This window comes from Meleagris gallopavo, chromosome 10, assembly GCF_905368555.1.
Source record: "Meleagris gallopavo chromosome 10, MGAL_WU_HG_1.1, whole genome shotgun sequence".
NCBI classification, from domain to species: domain Eukaryota; kingdom Metazoa; phylum Chordata; class Aves; order Galliformes; family Phasianidae; genus Meleagris; species Meleagris gallopavo.
Window position 1 is genome coordinate 22,650,890 of NC_139413.1, and position 17,398 is coordinate 22,668,287.

Genomic DNA, 17,398 nt, shown 5'->3' on the forward strand with positions numbered 1-17,398 from the left:
TAGTAGTCAGGGGATGTATCAGCACCTAGCCAATGAATTGGAGATAAATTCTTAAGGGAAAATGAAAACAGGAAAGAAAAAAAAAAACTTTGGATTGGGAAAATAACCTGGTCCTAAATTAGAAAGTAAAGGAGAAAAGGATGTTTGGTCCTGTTCCAAATTGGACTGCTGCCCTCCTTGAGAGTTCTGGCTTAAAGTGCTGACATGATAAAAATTAATATACATGATGGTAAATAATTACAGCGCAGACATTTATTTATGTCATTGCTATTAAGCTGGTATCTGTTTAAAGAATAAAAAATGTCTGCCTGACATCTTTCACCCAACTTCAGTTATTCTTTAATTTCTCAAAGGAAATGAGTTTCAGAGGTGCATCAAACACTGATTCTACGAAGCAGAAGTGCTCAATATTTCTATTTGTGCCCCTTCTTCATTACATAGATGGATTTTCCACCTTTATTTAGGCAGGAGATTCTCTAGTCATGCCATGTACTTCTAATTTGATGTAACTAACTTACCAGTCTTGTTTGCCAACAAAACACTACGGTCCTGCAGACTCTAACTGAATCAATTACATAATATTATAAACGGGTCTCATCTAATGATTGGAACAGATCTCAGCTAAGCTAGGATCAGGGTGAGGGAAAACGTAATAAGATTTACAGACAGCAGTAGTAATGCATCTCTTTGTAATAGTTCCGAGAAACTGGTCTACTGCAGAGCATCAGTTATGGCCTTTCACTGCTAATATGGAATGGAGGACAAAAGCCTCTCATTATGCAGAAGTACGCTTGCCAGTGAGCAGCAGTTAAGGAATCTGATCAGCAAGACTCAGGAGCTACAAAGAGAAACAGAAAGGAGTTGAGATGTTCTTGAAATAGTACAATAAAGAGCCAGTGAAGCAGTCAATTAGACTTGAAATAAGAATTTATTTGCTGCTTTTATTACTCTGGTTCTTGAACTTTCTGTGCTTCAAGAATTTCCTTCAGCGTTTTTTGTTTTAAATAAGATATGTGTTTATCATTAACATCTGAAAATGATTTTTAAGCCACAAATGCAAAAGATAGGGGAAAAAAAAAAAAAAAAAACTATTCAATTTTTTTTAAAGTAGCAGTAGGGGAAAAGTGCCACCAGCTGTGTGCATGCAGTACCCTAACCTAATAGGTTTCTCCAGTATCTTAATATATTTCTATCATTCACCTTTACTCCGGAGTGCTATAGGACATCCCTCATTTGATCTCAAATCAAGCAGATGATATGGCTCTGGGTAAATGTATTCTAGCTCCCAGTCCTCAAAACATAATGCAAGTTTAAATAGTATGTTGCTGAGTTGTTGAACTTTATTTGTTTCAAAATTAGCATGGGAGAAATAATAAAGGACAGGCCTCTCTTTATGCAGTAAAAAATTCATGTAAAATGAGACCAATAAGGAGGAAAATCAAGATTTTAGAAAGGCTAACACTAATTGAAATTCATCTGCTGATAGTTAATGTTTAAATTACACGTAGTTCTCCTTGGTTCAATAACTTTCTACTTTTAAGCAAGTTGAAGACAACTTTGTTAATGTATTAAAGGCACTTTTGATATTTTGTTCCTTCGCTCCTTCATAATAGAAGCTAAGCATCTGTTTTATTATCCACTTTGACACATCACTTTATGGCTGCATTTGGCTATTATGGCTAATCTTGATGTCTAGGACATCTGGTATTGACATTTCACTATCTGGTGTCTGACACAACAGCAGAAAGCATGCTCAGTTCCTAGGTTTAAATTCACCCTCTCAGGGCAGGAAGTGCCCCCAAACTCTTAATTCAAACCATATCTTCAAAAAATAATTATAATACTACTCCTGTCACTGCTAATCTATTTTTATCTCTCCTAGCACTTTGTCACTGCTAATCTATTTGTGAGTCATATAGAAAAAGAGAGTTAGTGTTTAGATACCAACAGCACATCTTTACACAAGGTAGCCTAATCAGATTGAGATCTTATCAGGGAATTAAAGGGGAAAAAAAAAAAAAAAAAGGGAGTGGGGGAGAGAAAAAGAAAGGAGACATACTGAGACCAACTGAGTTTTTGATAACGAAAAGACATTGCTCAGTTCTTGAATTAACCTTTGTGTCCTAGACACACTATTGTTTACTCTTTCCCTTTTTTGTTCTATGCCTTCTGGAAAAGGACACCCACACACTGTGGCAGCAGCTGCTCCTATTAATTTAAAGCTATTACAAAAATTAAAATTAAACCCAATTACTTTGGCTGGTTTATAGCCGGAGAACGGCTTAGTCTGATTGTTCCCTCTGGTTATGGACAAAAACAATATTCCTACCTAAAGGCAGCTGCCAGTGGAATACTAATGCATGTGGGCCTGGCAGGGACAGATCCAGACTGCGGAGTGCAACTGCATTTCTTACCAAAGGAAAATATCTTATCATGGATCTGCAGAAATGCACCAACTTCTTACACTGTGAGTCACAATGAAGTTGATTTGTAGTTAGAGGTAGGAAAGCAAAACGATAGCGGAAAGCTTAATACTCAGATTTGTCATTTTGCATTTCCAGGCAGCTCGCATGAAGAAATGCACCCTGCTAATTGATACACAACTGCCTGAATTTTCTCGCTTCTGAGCAGTTATTTAAAGGAGAACCACCCCAATTCCAAGTACAGCCACAGAGCACAACATGCAAGTCAGTCAGTTCCAGTCTGTCTTCAGAAATACACTCGCAGAAATGAAGCTTAGTATTATACATCATTTTGAAACAAATTCAGACTGCTTGGGTCTTATCTGACAAGAAAGCTGTCCTAACCCAGCAGATTTGTTACTCTAAGTGTGCAAGTACACGTGCCTGTCTTTTCCTATATGCTTTCTTCATTGCTGTCAGAAATGGAGCCAGAACATAAATCCCACTTTGGCAGAGTGCAGTAAAATCAAATTTGTTAGTTTATCAGCAAATTGAGGTCCTTGGTCAGAGTCAAATCCCTGGGTAACATCAGAGGCCCCAGGATTGTACCCTTTGCTACTACAGTAGGCAGTAAGGAGCATTATGCATAACTCAGTATCCTAACAATACTTCTATTCTGAATATAACCTAATTCCATTTCTAGCTTATCTAGAGCTTTGAGCTTAAAGCTAAATTTTATGTATTTTTTTTTTTAACTGTTGTTTCCTTTTGAAATCTGAGAGCTAATCAAGTTGTTGCAGAACAAATATGGGGGGAAATGTGGTGTCCGTTCTTTTTTAGGTTTTAAACACATAGGGATGTTAATTAAAGACCAAAATGTCTTTTCCCTTTAGTCCTTTTGAGGGTCATTTTCCCTATGTTGCATGACTAAAGAAGAGAATTCTTGCCCAGCAAAATTTCCAATGACTTTAATGAGCAGATTAAATAGTCTTTGGACTGTTCTTAATATGGCACGCAAGAAGTATTTATTCAGTTCCTTGACTGTACAAGACTGAGTTAGACATATCCCAGTCAATAGGCTTCCAAGTAAAATAATGACCTTGGAAGGAAAGACAAAAATCTGCAGGTTCTGTAAACGATCAATGGTCAAAAGACAATGTCAGTGTTTGGACTTGGAAGGAAATGCTCAAGTGAATCTGATTGCAATGCTGTGTTTGCTGTGGTGATATAATGTGAGATCATTTTCAATTGTCAACAACTTCCAGATATAGGGATACAACTTAATAATTCTACAAATTTCCAAGCTTTCTTATATCACTCATAGGAGTGGGACTGAGTCACTGCCTCAAAGGAAATTATGCCTAGATTTTAAAGAGATTCGAAACACAAAACCTGATTCTGGTTGTGAAAATAACCTTAAGGTATTAACCTTATGATAACCTTATTGACTCCACCCAAAATACCAGACAAAGTATTTGGACCTAAATGTCCCTTTTATTAACTGCGAGAAATTCAACCAACTCTGGAGAAAATATAAAGAAGTCAAAAACGTACTGCAAACTCTTCTGGGAGGCAGCCCTTTTAAACTGATGGTCTTAACAAGTCCTTTCTCTGTTGGTGTAAGCCATTACCTTTCTTCTTGCTTATTCTTGTTGGCAAATGGAGCCACTATTTTCAGAATTTCTGGTGAATTCGTGACATAATAAGTTTACAGATTTCTTTTTTCTTTCACAGAATTTTGTATTTGATTCACGGAGCTTCAAGTGACTAAATATATCTGGTGGTGTTAAATATTTTTTGCATAAAACTGAATGGATTTTGGCACAGCTCAGTTTCAAACATTGCAAATTATGTCCTGTTTTTATTCTTGCTAGTATTTATCAGAATATTCTCAGAATATTTTTATCATCTTGCACCACCTAGTCAAGCTTTTTCACCTATGCATTTATCTAATTTCTTCTTCGTAGGCATAAAACTGAAGCACTGTATAAATCAATGGCTTTCATAAAAACCAGGAGATCTAGACATTAAGCATATGGCACTCAAGGGGTTAATGTTTACTGAAATAATTAAGTGACCACTATAAAAGAAAATAAAGATGTAATTCAAACAATAATGAACTGATCCTAATTACTTGTGAGCTTTATTCTTTATAACTTCATGTGGAAAACACTGAGTATTTCACTTTCTTTCTTAAACTTAATTAAATAAGTGACCACAATAAGAAGGCGCATTTAATTTTTTTTTTTGGGGGGGAAGAAGAGTATCTAGATTTTAAACATTTGTAGTAAATTTATCATTTAGAATACCAAAGTCAAAATTGAGAAACAGATTCATGTGAGAAAATATTGTGAGAATAATTTCCCATATTTCATACACGCTTGAATACATTCGGGGGAACTTATTAAGAAAGGTTTTTAACAAAACTGTATCTTCAGCACGGTGCAGTGCTAAGTAAAATTCAGCAGAGAGAAATAATAAATAGAATGTAGCAGTGGGAAATGTTCTTTGTCCTGTGTTTGTGGAATGCCTCACAGAAACTTTTTCCCTGCCCATGGGCCAGTCTTCTAGGTCCCGTGATAATATCAGTAACAACAACAAAAAAAACCATAATGAAACTACTCTACATAAAACTAGAGGGAAATAGCTGAAGTCATTATTCTTATAAGTGACAAATAATGGCTGAGGAAAGTGCGTACCTTGTGGGAAGCATAATGAAGCAGTGCAGAAGGGTCAGCAAGTGAGCCCCTGCTAGCAGATCAGCATCATGAGATATACAGCAATGCTGAAAACCTGTTCTTGGGCTCTGCCAAAAATGAAATCACCCTTTGACTCACTAAAACAAGCATAACATTATAAATGGGAAAGCTGCTAAATTATGACCTGGCAAGTAATAATCTTTTAAAAATAACTGAATGATTCTTTTAAACAGTTTCACATAAGACAGGCAACACTGAGCTGTTGTTTCAGGGTCTCCAAAACTTAACAAGGTTTTGTTGGAGGTTCTCTTCACTGCTGCCTACCACTTATAAGTCTATCTCCCCTAAATACTAAACTTGCTTACTGAGGTCCAGACTTGGCACAGAGCCCTCTTTAGAGAAAACACTTTAATATATCTAAGGGGAGCTGTCAGTTGCCAGCAAAATCCAAAGTCTTTTACCAGAAGCAGGTACAAGTGGGGTTCCCAATGGCAAAACAGCAGATATTCTTCTTTGCTCCCTGCTGCCTACATTATAACCAAAGCTATACTCTCTGTTCCATCTTTTGTTTATTCTGTCCAGTTGCTAAAGATCACAATGCAGAGACTTTCCTCGGAACCACTGGTTCAAATACTACAATTATTCTACAGAAACTCTGTTTTAAACCACAGGGATAATGAATGGTGCTGGTATTTTTTTGCTGTTGAAATATGATTTGCCTACTGACGACAGGTGTTCCAGCCATGTATTGCCTCAATAGCAATATATGCAGTGCTCATAAAAGAAGAATGAAAAAAGCTGACTTTCCACAAAAACGTTTAAGCAAGAAAAGAACACCGTGGAATTAGTCATACACGTACTACAATCATTTGAAGAGGTGATACATGCAAGCCAAAGAAGCAAGAGCTAGCATTTCTGTCCTAGAATGCTGCTCCTGAGAAAGAAACAAATTTAAAATAAGTAATATAAGAGATAAAAATTGGAGAAAAAAAATAATATTAAGTACTGGATAAGGTATGGAAAGTGGGAAGAAACCATCTCTGAATGCTATACCACTGCAGTTTCAGAGTTTGAAAAAGAAAAGCAAGTTCTTTCACCAGCAATTCAGAAAGAATAGTTACAAATACCGCTCAAGAAGTGGAGAGATTTAAAAGAATCAAGTCAACATGAATGATGTTGTACTAGAAAAGGTGAGGATAAGAAATGCTCCACCTCCGCATATAAATCTGAAAACCACATGGCAATGCTTGTCCTAGCTATGACCTACACCAGACTGTTTGGTTATAAAAGAACAAGTCTACTGACAGTGTCAAAAGACAAGATGAATATACCAACACCAAAGAGAAATGAGAATACTAAAGGGAAAAGAAAACTTATCACTGGCTAGACCAGAAATGAAAATAGGTTGGGAAACTGAAGGAAGAAGACAACATCAGTGCACCTCAAGCAAGTCACCTTCAAATTGGCCAGAAACAGGTTACTGGAGTGACTTAGAAAGAAATGACCTTTTCGGACTTCCCCTTTTCCACTATCTGTAAAAAAATATTCTTGAGAGAATCCTGTGCACTAATTTTTTACTTTTTTTAAAGGCTACTCAGTGAACAACAGTTTATGCCCATTCAGAACCTATTCAAAATACATTTACTTCAATTATTTTTTTCTCTGACATTCAGTTCAGAGGAATACTGGAGAATTTCACTAAACAGTTTAGCCATTAGCATAATATTTCAGTTTCTATATGCTCAAATTCAGCATTTTACCCCCTTATTTTTTCTTGTTTCCACTACATCCTGACTTACAGCCCCTCCAGATTATATTGACAGGAAAACATATATTTATAGGAAACACAGGCTATAAAATCAAGTCCCTGCAATGTTTAGAGCATGTGTGGCCGTGGGAACAAGGGATCAACCTCAATCCCAAATTCAAGTCCCTGGACTGCACTACCAGTAGACTACTGGGTCATCTCTAATAGCCTCTTAGCCTCAATTACCTAATTAGCCTTTTCTTCTCTCTTCTTCTCTCTTTCCCATCTGCTCGTCTATTCCCACCACTCCCTGTTCTTCTGCAAGAATAATTTTTAAAATCTATGTTAACTTCATTTAGGTTATTCTCAGGTGACTTCTCTTCTATACAGGAATAATTTATAAGTCTCTTAAGAGCCTCAACTTGAGGAATTATTTCAGTAATGTTTGAATTCTGAAATCCATGTTAAAAATGTTGATGATTTCTCAGTCTAAATACAAAGCTGAGATTGTTAATTTATGTTATTTTGGTGCAACATTTAACTAACCACCGAAGGAAGGAGAATGGATGTGAAACAGGATTTTACCAGCAATATCCTGGTTAGTGAGCTGTTATTAGGAAGCTTTGAAGCCCTCTGGAAACAGTAGCCATATCAACCTATATTATTTCTGTTAAGGATCAGAGTATCACTGTGAGTAGATGATGTATGAAGAGGATAAAGACAAAAGAAAACAGGAAATTGTCACCAAGGATCAGACTTTGTTAGCTCGGTATACTTACCCATAATATTGTGCTTTATCCTCTCCTCTGTCTCCACACAATGAAGACTGAGTTCAGTAATTCATTTTTAATGTCCCATTTCTTACGCCTTCTAGCACCTTGTTCGCTTTTTCCACCATAACAGCATCTCAAATGGCTTCTGTTATGGAACTGCCACCAGCAATATTCAGGTTTTTTTCCCTTCAGTTAGAGGATAAGAATTTTGCTTGGTCTCCTCCACACACAAACTTTCCATTTATCAGGATTGAACTTTGATTTGAGTAATTTCTTTAGATTGCTCAGAAGTTTTTAACAGTGAGCTACAGGATTAAATTACTTAAGTAATTGCATCATTTCTAAGTATTACATCCCATCCTTCACCTCTCTCCCTAGATCATTAATAAATATATTTAGCATATGACCTGATAGGTAACTTTAAGGAATGCAGCTGCTAGCCTTTTATGGTGATGAAAACTGCTCACTTAGCCCTCTGCCTTTTTGTCTCCTTGTCGTTTCTTGATCTATGACGATACTTGCCCTGTCACCATATGTGACTACTTAGCCTTTGTAGCAGTGTCTTGTGACAGACTTTGTCACAAGCTTTTAAAAAGTCAAAATCCATTATATCAGGCAGCTCTCCCCATAAGCCTGGTAGCTGAAACCTGAAGGTGAGGAAAACCTTCCCAAGAATTCCCAGGGGAAAAGGGTATGTCAGCATCTGATAGAATCAAAGAGAGATAAACAGAAAAGACTGATAGACAAGCCAGAAACACTTCTTTTTTTCATGTATTGTAATTATATTTCTGTTAGAAAGGGTTACTTTGTTACGCAGAGAAAAAGTAGGGAAGTCTAGGCCAACTAAACTTTATCCCTCTATCAAACTGAATCAATTCAGGCAAAATATATATATATATTTAAAATATTAAAAACAAATATTAAAAACAGCTGAAAAAGAAATGCATCACGTCAGGTTAGCACATCCCATTTCACTTGACTATCTGGCAATAGCAACTGTTCTTGAGCTGTAAGTGAAGGCAGATGAAAACAAGCTGGTGAACTTGTACTTGTATTGTTAGAAAAAGAAGACTATAGTCACAGATATATTTCAGAACGTGGTTATTGTTACTTTGGGCGTCTACCTTGTCAGACTCCTCCTTTCTCCTCTTTATAAATACATTTTATTATGCCATCTGATTCCTATCTGTGAGGGGGAAAACTTCTCTCACTGAGCACCAGAAAGCTCAGTCCTGGTGTCCCCAGGAAAGGGATGATGTCAGCATGCTCGCAGTGACCACCGTAAATCCAAAACTGGGTCACTGTTCCTGTCAATCAAGTGCAGAGAAAAGGGTTATCTAATTTTTTTTATTCTCTTTTTAGTCTTTATTCTTTATCACATGGCTAAGAGAGGGCATTGTCTGAGGCTCAGTGCTGGGCAAGAGGGACTTGTGGTCTGATGAGGCATGGCCATGCCCATTTCTTTTTACAGGCACATTCACCAAGTTCTGAGCAGTGTAGCGAGACGTGATTCTTTCTAGCTGAAGCTGTTCTCATTAAAGTCTCTCACATCGTGATCTTCCAGGTGTTTTATTATTCCCTTTTAAATTCCTGTTTTGACCATTTGCAATGTGCAGATGTAATGCTTACTGGTCTAAATATAGGATAAACCCCAGATACTTACCAACTCTCTGGAACAGAGCTTGGTTTTAATGAGAGCGCATATCTTTGTTAGTGGTTCAGCTAATTCATTCCTAAGCTTCTTCAAAATTCTTTTATGCATAAATCATGTGGGGCTGATGATTTACTGCTTTTTAATTAATCAATTTGCCCCATCTTCTCAACCTCTGATAGTTCCTCATCTTTATTCCCAGGAAATAACAAATCCAAGGTTCTTCCAAAAACTAGTCTGCTATAAAGACTGATTTATGATGTAGAACCACCAGATTTCTTTGCATGAAGGCATATCACTTTTATAACATATACAAGATGTGACAATGTGAGGGCAAAAAAATTAAATTTAGCATTGCAAACTTTTTATTTTTTCCCCAGTCTACCCATCTTGCATAGACACAAATTCTGTTCTCCATTCTCCTCTAATATCTCCTTCATATTCCATCTTCCCACTTTCCTCTGTTACAAAAACATTATAACACTCAGAATCCTTAATGTTGTCACTGAACAACCATCTCCAAACATATTGCCTTTTCTCCTACAGGGAAAGCCCATATTTCTTTTCCTTTTCTTTTTTTCTTTTTTCCTTCTTCTCCAAGCCAGTATTAAGCCTGCTGCTAACAATGCCAAAACTGCACTTCTAGGGCTAAACCTGCATTATGATCTGTAGACCCACACTCAAGCTCGGGTTCTTCATTCATTTGTTTTGCAGACAGCACTCAGAGCCATCATATGAAACATAGACAGACAAAAAAAGAACACAAAAAAAAACAACCACAAAAAAAGAAGTCTGGAAAGAAAAGTCTCAGTTTTCTTAGCTAAAAGAGGAACAGTAAATACAACAAGCCTCTCTCTTCAAAGATGAAAGTGAAACACATGAAACAGAACTTCAGTACTTTGATTTACAGACCAAGAGCTAGGGCTTTGCAGACATCCTGCCCACCAACTCCACATCATTTTTGTCTCAATCCCTCTCCCCTCTGATGTCATCTCCAGGAAAAGACATGCATATGGCCACCGAGACATTAAAATCTTCATTTAAATAAGAAAAAAATTTTTTTTTTCTTTTTACTTAATTCTTTGCAAGCTTATTCACAGTGGTCTTTCTGTCAGCAGATACCGGTTCAGAAATAACCTTATCAGGTTCTTTTCCTAGGTAATATAGATGAACCCACTGCAAAGGTGTTGGCCTCAGTCTACAGAGGGAATAAACCACAATTCCCTCCTTCTCTCTTTTCAAGCATTCCTAGTTGCTGACCCATGGAGTGGTATTGATCTAAGAAAAGACTAAGTATCTTGCCCTCCCAGTCACTTCTTATTTACAGTACACATGGAAAGATGTAAGCAGACAGAAAGCTGGGAGTGAAAGGACAAGGCAGCCAGAAGCAATTGCACACACATGGGATTTCTCATCCTAAACACCAAGTTAAAAAATGAGATGCTGCAGTGGTTGGTGTTGAAGACAGAATGAAATGAAAAATGGTATGTGTTGTGTTAATCTTGTTTTTCCAAACTATATGTGTAATATCAGTCAGGTCACTCCAATTTTTCACAATAATAGTTCCAGCATCATTTTTCTTGACAGCCTTTCTTTCATACTCATTTGAGGAAAAATCTGTGTTGTTTTCTTTTCCCCTACCTGAACAGTGTTACAAAATGGAGCAACTGCAGGCCTTATGTATATTTTAAAGTATCGTCCCACTCACCCTGCTGTGTTTGTTTAGAATACAAGAGCATTACCTCTCTCTTCTGCAATACTACATAGATTTGATGAGGAGGAAAAGGGGATAAAGGATTCATTTTGTTAAATTACATAAAATTTTATTTAGCCTTGAAAGACTTTACACATTTTCTTACTGTTAAAGATAATGACAGTTCCAGACATGTCCCTTCCCCTTTACAGTGTTATAAAACACAGCAGAGGAATGCACACACTGCCTACAAGTCAGTGAGGAAGCTGATACGTCATGAAAGTATGGTTGTGAACTGCAAATGCAACCTGACTCACAAGATACGAGTCAATGATTACCGGTGCAATGTGAAACTTTGTATTCTGCCAACAAAAGTGTTTTTTCTGTGTTCTCGGGAAATGCATGGAGTTTAAATGACAGGAGACCCTTTCCCCCTTTACCACTGAAAAATTCTTTGAGTCAAATTTTCAGCATATTCTGGGAAGAGGCTTGGCAATTTATGGCAGGTAGTTTGAGATCCAAGCAATAAATATGCACATGCAAGAACCGTGCCTTCAGTGGTTTCTAGGTACACGCTGTAAGGCTCCAGAGTGTTTACTCTTAAAATGGCTGTTTAAATGTTTGTATTTCCAGAGCCTGATCAATGAGATTATCTAAGCTTCAGCTGCTCTAGCCCAGGCCCACAACCACATACTCCTAATATCATGTGTGATGCCTGAAGATTTCAGATAAGAAGAAAGTGGGCAGGCATAACTCCACGAGAGAGTCTTACATTACAATGTGTAACGATATAATTAACTAAAGGAAATACAGAAAACAATCTGAGATGTTTGAACAGTCTGTGTTTCTCAACATTTTCTGCACTGATAACCTCAAAAAAGACCATGATTAACTTCAAGTCATAAATACCAGTCTTCAGTAAAAACTGATGTGAAAAAACCTACCATCAGTTCTATCAGCTTTATCCTTCTGTATTGCAAATGAAATATTAGTAGGCAGTAGCAATGATGGTCAGTTTTAAGCTTTTACTCTACAACTAATATACCAACAAGTTTGACCCCCCTTTACACAACATATCAGTCACAATTTCCTATCTGTTAAATGTGACAAGAATGTATTGAGGTGTTAAATACACATGCATGCATGTATAAACTCTTATGGTGGCATTTTGGCAAATTTAGCTATGCAATACTGAAGATTGAAAAAAAGTAAGGTATTATAACTGAGGTAATAGGGAAAAATACATACACATGAACTTAATTAAAAAAAGAAAGCAATAATCTATTATGTAGCATACTGTTAAAGAAAAGTTAGAAATGTTTGTTTAAGTCTGCTTCAATCTCATTTTGCCTACAGTAGTGTGTTATCTTAGCTCTAAGCAGACACAATCCTTTTGAATACAAGCCACAGATTTGAATAAGGTTTATAAATAGGGTTAATCATTAAAAGACATGAAGGTAGATATCATTTCCTATTCCATGAATTACTACAAAAATTCAGTGTAAGGAAAACTTACACTGAAAGGCCACAGAATCACAGAATGACCCAGGTTGGAAGGGTCCTCAAAGATCATGAGCCACAGGCAGGGTCACCAACCTCCACATTTAATACTAGACCAGGCTGCCCAGGGCCCCATCCAATCTGGCCTTGAACACCTCCAGGGACAGGGCATCCAGAACCTCCCTGGGCAGCCTGTTCCAGTACCTCACCACTCTGTAAAGAACTTCTCCCTGACATCCAATCTAAATCTTCCTTCCCTCAACTTAAAAACATTTCTCCTTGTCCTGCTGTTATCTACCCTTTCAAAGAGTTGACTTCCCTCCTGTTTATAGGCTCCCTTTAGGTACTGAAAGGCTGCAACGAGGTCACCCCGCAGCCTTCTTTACTCCAGGCTGAACAAGCCCAGCACCCTCAGCCTATCTTTGTAGAGGAGGTGCTCCAGCCCTCTCACCAACTTTGTAACTCTCCTCTGAACCCTCTCCAACAGCTCTGTCTTTTTTGTATTGAGAGCACCAGACCTGGACACAGTTCTCCAGATGGGGCCTCACAAGGGCAGAGCAGAGAGGGGCAATCACCTGCTTGTCCCTGCTGGCCACTGCTCTTCTGATGGAGCCCAGGATACTGTGTGCTTTCTGAGCTGCAAGAGCACACTGCTGGCTCACATTAAGCTTTCATCCATCAGGACCCCCAGGTCCTTCTCCACAAGTCTTAGAAGTTAACAGCTAACTTATAGGAAGTAAACACATGTATTACAATAATCCCACTGTCCAGATCGGTGGAATCTCCCATCAGCAGATGAGAGCATCTGTTTTGTGTACATCCCATGCTGACTGTAGGATTTTGACGTGTTTTCAAGGGAACGGGATAAAAGGCCAAGACTTGTTTATAACACTAAATAAAGCCAAATCCGAACACAACTTTTAAGTGACAGTTCCATTTGCACAGTTGCTGTTTTCAACCAGTTACTAGCTCTCAGATACTACAATACACTGTGGCTTTTAAATGACAGGGCAGTTATCACATAGCCAGCCCATACAAAACTGCCTATCTCTGTTATTATTTCAAAATTGCTAGGATTAAATTCAAAAAAGATCATATAAATAGATGCAGAAAAACAATAAGTGTTGTTTTAAGTTGAAATTACAAACAACGGACAGGAAATTAAATGACCTGAAGAATACATAGGAATACACACACCAACAATAACCCATACTTTCTTTCCACGACTCTCTGTCTAATGCGTGACTGGATGAAGGCTGTGATTTGTCAGATGAACGCTCTGTAACATGGCACAGTGCCCCAGAACACAATCAGGAAAAAACTCTTTAAAACTGCAAAGGAGAAATGCTGCAAACTCGAAAACAAAGCCCCAAGGAAAGACTTGTAAATGCAAAATTTCATACCCTTTATACCTGACAAAACAACAACAACTCTTTGATAGTTGCCTGAGAGAGAAACAATGGATTTGGCAAATTCAAGAAAGGCAAGGAAGGCTGTAATATTGTTTATTAAAACAACAAGTTAAGCTCAAAAAAAAAAAAAAAAAAAAAAGGACAAGTCCAACCAGAAGCGTTCACATGCCATAAGGTTTCTGATTCTCTTATCTCATTCAGTTTGTCTTACAAAATACATTACAAAATACATTACCTTTAACCTGTATTCACTTTCTTATATCCTTTTATCAACATTATTCCAACAACACGGCTATGGCAACTTCACGACTCAGCACACTTGTTAAAGGTTAGCTATGCCTTTGATTCCTTTCCAGTCTCTCCTAAGAAACAACTAAATAACTCATCTTTCATATCCAGTTTTCCCAGAATCAAGTCTCTCAATTTCCTCTTTTTCTTCTGTCACCTTGCTAACATGTTTCTTAAGCAGAGAAAACAAAAACCTACGACAAATTTCAGTTTAGAAACAATAGTGCTAAGAGAAATCAAGTAACTTAGAATAGCATCTTCAAAACAGAAGTGTTATCAATTTCCTAGAACATTAGAATCAGAGAAAAGACCTTACCCATACCTTAAAATTTGACATATCTCTTAATTGTTAGGACACATTCCTGCAGTCATTATTCCCCTTGGAATTACTTCTCTTTTTGATCTAAAAATTTTGATCCTTTTCCAAGCTACAAGATGAACACCTGGAAGAACTCACAAAATTGTCAGAGGCAGAACATTACTGGCCAGCCAGCTGACCAGGGAGAATTTCACTTAAAGCTTATAAAGGAGACTTATACTAACGGAGACTCATGCCTAACTTCAACTCTTACAGGTATTACTAAATAATACCCTAAGCCAATCTAAAAAACGAAATCTTATAAAGCAGTAGTAAAACTAAAGATTTCTTTTACATTTTCCACTGTGCCTGTCAGACTTGCACACTGCAAATACTCATACATTAGCATTTAAATGTCTTTATTTCATCTCAGAGAATGACCCTGTTTCTATCAATACCTTGTTGTATCTCACAAGCCTTTTAAGACCAGTTTCAGGCATGTAAAGAATAATGAAAAGTTCAGAAATTTATTTTGATTTCCTGCAATATGCTACCCAACAGTTTTCTGTTGTGTTATATGACCTTTCTGCCTAGCTAGTGTTTTGCTATTGATTTTAATTACTCCGTTTAATTTACTGCATGCCAACACAAAGCTGTTTACTCCTACTTGCCAAAATGTTGTCGTAGTCTCCCAGAGGAGGACAAAATGAAAAAACTGTATATGTTTTACAGTTACATGCTATTCATTATAAAGAATGTAATAGATTCACTTCATATAAATGCCACTGCTCTCACATGTAGCCACTAAACACACTCAAACAGCATACAGGAAAGAAAATGTTATGCCAGTCAGAGGAGAGGTGGAATATAAATGCCTTAATTTATGAAAGACTTGAAATAGTTTGTATTTTCTGCTTTGCCATTCTTCTCCAAACAAGTGAGAGAGTTAAGGCCATATGTTCCCTTAAAAATAAATATGTTCCATTCCCATAAAATCATGGACAGAAACAAAGAAGTTCTGGAACTACACAGTGATTACTGATGAAGGTAAACTGTATCTTGCCTCCATAATAAAACTGTATATGAGGAAGAAGGGATGTTAACTTCTGCCTGATCTTCTCTGTGTTCATTTCCTCGTGTCACATCAGGGAAACTGAAAGTATTACGCACCAGAACAAACTGCTTTAGTCAAGGATCCTACAGCGTTTAGCAGAATGTCGTTTCAAGGAGAAGGAGCTTATTTCTGGGATAATGGTCCAGCCCTTTCACCTAAGCAGCATACTTACTGGTTCAATTACTCTGTGGGTAGTCATTTAGATCAGTATAGTAGGGCTGGAGAAAAACTTGACTCTCTGGTCAGGACTCACAGTGGAGTCATGAGAGTCCCATTACTCTCCCGTAATGGGAATCTAATGAACTTAAGAGACCAAAGCAATTGCCCCAGCTTGCTCCACTGAAGGAGTGAGAATGGCTTTTAGTGCATTTTTGTCATCTCCAATGGACTAAGTGTCATAGTTTTCAAACAACAGGTTATCTACCTTCTATTTGATTAACATTATTTGAAAACATCAACATTATTTAAAAACAAGACGATCTGATGATGACATTGCATTATGAAAGCATCACCAATTTTGCTCATTCTTGTGGAATGATAAGATCTCTGAACAAAACTGAATATCAAAACAATAATGGCTAAGATGATTAAAATCCTCTGTTTGAGTATCTTGTTTGCACTATGAGATAATCTCCTGAAGAATCTCTGAAAACTATTCTTTGAATTTGTGGAAAAAACAGCACAAAATAGATTGAAGGTTTGTGAAAACATTAATATTTCATGTTACTTTGCATTTGTTTATTGTGAGTTTGTTTACCATAACATCCTTCCAAATTTAGAAATTCTAACCTGTGAATCTCACCACCACAAAGCACCTGTGTAAATAATAATAAAGACAAAATCTCAAAACAGCACTTGTTCAAAACCATAATGATTCATGTTGAAAATATGCATGGTTCAAACATTTCTAACGACCTTGATGTCAGCTATAAACTGAGTAAGCCTTCTCTAAAATCTAGCCCTAGGTTTGCTCAATGCAGGAACAAATTTTCTTGAAAGCCTCCACAAATCTGCCCAGAATCATAATGAAGCAGGAATGCTTGCAGTTACTTTGATTTTCTTTCATCGTGCTTTGTACATCTGTAAGATCAAAGTGGTTTTGTATGAGAAACTCTTAGAACATTGAATGGTTGTTTAGAGCTAAATCTGAAAAACAATCACAAATCTAAATAAAGCGTATATTCTGCCTATCCAATGTACAGAGGGACTTAGGCACCTCTGAATGTGATTACACTACAGTCAGCACTGATGGTTAGAGGCAATAGAAAATGCCAAGGACACGAGCATTTCATATGCTTTGCTCCTCTATGAACAATGATCCTCTACAGGATCGTAGGGCAATTCTGATTGGAAGAGACCTCAGGAAATCATTAGATTTAATCAGGGTCAGCTGTGAGATCAGAACACGTTGCTCAGAGTTTTATTCAGTCAAGTCTTGAAAACCTTCCCACAGATGGAGACTGCACAACATCTTTGAGCAGTGTTTTCCAGTGCTTGACAATGCTTTCACTGTGAGGACAGTCAACTTTAATGTTGCATGCTGTTGCCTCCTGTCTTAGATGCGTCATGTCCCTGAACAGTTGAAGGGAATTAGACACTTCCAACTTAAAGTGGAGACTTGGAGACTATTCCTTTCTTCTAACACACAGACCCTGGAGACAGCAGCAGCGTCACTTGTTATGTATTGTTAGTAGTTAGGCCAATAATTAGGAGACCCTCTGCCAAAGTGGTCTCCAGGGAATGGAGCAGCCATTCTGTTGCTAGCTAGGCAAAGATGGGAATGGCCTCTCTCTTTACACACGTTTCATTTTACCTGATGTG

At 37.4% G+C, this 17,398-nt stretch overlaps 1 protein-coding gene across 3 annotated transcripts in view; it reads right to left on the reverse strand.

Annotated features, from left to right (window-relative positions):
• BEND5 (BEN domain containing 5) overlaps positions 1-17,398 on the reverse strand; it is an 853,353-nt gene that overhangs the window by 516,421 nt on the left and 319,534 nt on the right. The window lies entirely within an intron of this gene.